The sequence below is a fragment of the Myotis davidii genome, unplaced genomic scaffold (genome assembly GCF_000327345.1).
Source record: "Myotis davidii unplaced genomic scaffold, ASM32734v1 scaffold93, whole genome shotgun sequence".
Taxonomy (NCBI): Eukaryota; Metazoa; Chordata; class Mammalia; order Chiroptera; family Vespertilionidae; genus Myotis; species Myotis davidii.
The window spans coordinates 2,021,263-2,023,379 of record NW_006292095.1 but is presented as its reverse complement, the minus strand read 5'-3'; the positions used below and the strand labels follow the sequence as shown (position 1 = coordinate 2,023,379).

Below are 2,117 nucleotides of genomic sequence, written 5' to 3'. Positions count from 1 at the left end.
CGGCCAGCCATCTGCTTACCCAGCCCCTCTATGCGCTTCCTCCACCTGCTCTAAATATTTTTCTCTACCTCCCTCACCTTTCCCTCAAGGGCCTTCCTCCTTGTTGTGATTTTGTATTTTGCTATAAATTTTAACTCTATTCTCTGGAATATTCTCTCAAGGCCATGCCAATGGCTAAAAGAACTCAAAATCATCACGAAATACAAATGTGCCATATCCCTTTTGACCCAAAGAGTCAGCTTTAAGAGTTTATAACATTGCTAAGAATTAAGCTTCCCTGATTATTGTTGTATCCCTCATAGCACCCAGAATATTGCATAAAATAATGAAAATCTGCATGGAAGAGCTCCGAATGCTTACTGACGCAGTATGCTGTGACCAGCTAGTAAAACAACATAACGCAACCCCGGGGGGGGCTGGGGGAGAATATCATCATCTAGCACTGAAAATGGAAATAAAGTTGACTAAAAACGTCAAGATAAAGACCAAAGGAGGAAAAAGAACCTTGAAGTTGCACTTTCATATGCGTGTATTGCATGCAGTCATGATTCGGAGTTACATTAAAGGGTGTTTCGTAGAATGAAAAGAAATCAAAGAAGAGAATGAGGGAGAGTTCTCTTTGGGCTATCGCTCAAAAAAAAAATATTTATGGTATCAGGAGCATCAAGGAAGAAGCTTGAGAGCAAGAAGTGGGATAAAAACACTGAGTGAGCAGTTTGGAGAGAGGATTGGCACGGCTCCTAAAGCAATAGGCAGGAATGGAAATCGAGAGCATGCTTCCTAGCAAGAAGTTTTACATTTGTGCCAAGACAGTGGGTGATCACCGTCAGCTATAACCAGACTCCCCCCTGTCTGACTCACAGGATGGGCTCTGGTATTTCCGACCCCAGCAGCAGGCCTGGGTGGGGGGGAATCTCTCAGTGGCACCCACCCAAACTCTGATTCACCATCGGTTTGGGGAAGGCCTCTTTTTTGGTCCTGCTAAAGGGGTGGTACTTTTGTGAAACTACTGTTTACACACAAGATGGCAATCCCTTGAGGGAGGAGGGGCTGCCTTTTGAAGGGGTACAGGAAAGCCCAGGCGCATTGGTTACTTCGGTTGCAATCAGAGCACAGCTCTGCCCTGGGTGCCTCCTCTTTAGGAAAAGGCTGGATGCTGGTCCTGCTGACCAACTGGCCTGTGGAGTGGGACCCACAGGCAGCCCGTTCCCCACAATCCGCGGTCGACCACAGGGTCCCACTTTTTTTCTCAGGGTGAGATAACTTCAGGAAAGAAATGTTTCCTTCTTCACCAAGACCAGTGCCTCTGCCCTGGAACCCCGAGGGGCCCTCCTCCCCAGCAGGAAGGCTCACAGGCGATGCTCCACATCGACTTCTTTGGGTTAAAATGGCTCTCCTGAAGCTGGAGCCCAGCCCTGCCTCCAATCCTCAGAACTGCACCGCAAGCTCCTGGCCTCCTGGCCTCCTGGCCTCCTGGCTTCCTGGGGTGGGGGGTGGCCTTTAATCACCTCTGGTCCGAAGCCCTCTGCCCAGTGAACTGCCCCTTCCCTTCAAATCCAAGGTGTTTCCCACCAGCTTTTCTCACCAAAGGTGTTTCTAAAGGTGCTTTGAGTCAGGGGTAGGAAGACCCCAGACCCAGAAGGGAAGTGCTGAGCACAGCAACAGTTACCTAAGAGCTCGGATCATGGTGGGGACATAGCTTGTCTTCACGAAAAGGCAGACCTGTTCTCTGACCAGGCCGCGGGCCAGGCTGGACAGCACCCGTGTCTGCTTCCAAAGAAACTTCCCCTCCAGGCCAAAGGTTGCTAATCTAAAGTGACCTCACCGAAGACGTTGCCAAATGCCCCGGGGTCATGCCTCTGTGCGCCGTCCCAGAGGGTTAGGAAGGCGCTTCCTGGGCTCCAGAAGGGACAGGAAAGGGCAGGAGCCCCACTTGTCCGGAGACCTGGGAACGATGCTCTCCACGCCAGAGAGTGGCTTATGGGGGCAGCGCCGGGCAGAGGAACCTCCGGAGCCCGGGGCCGCGTTTACCCAAACCAGCTTCCTTGGAAAGTCAGAGAGGCGACGAGCCGAACGCAGCAAGCCCACCAGACCCGCCGCCGCAGGGAAGCCGGAAA

The 2,117-nt window shown here is 51.9% G+C and overlaps 1 protein-coding gene across 11 annotated transcripts in view; it reads right to left on the bottom strand.

Moving 5' to 3' along the window:
• ANK1 (ankyrin 1) overlaps nt 1-2,117 on the bottom strand; it is a 203,346-nt gene that overhangs the window by 200,674 nt on the left and 555 nt on the right. The window lies entirely within an intron of this gene.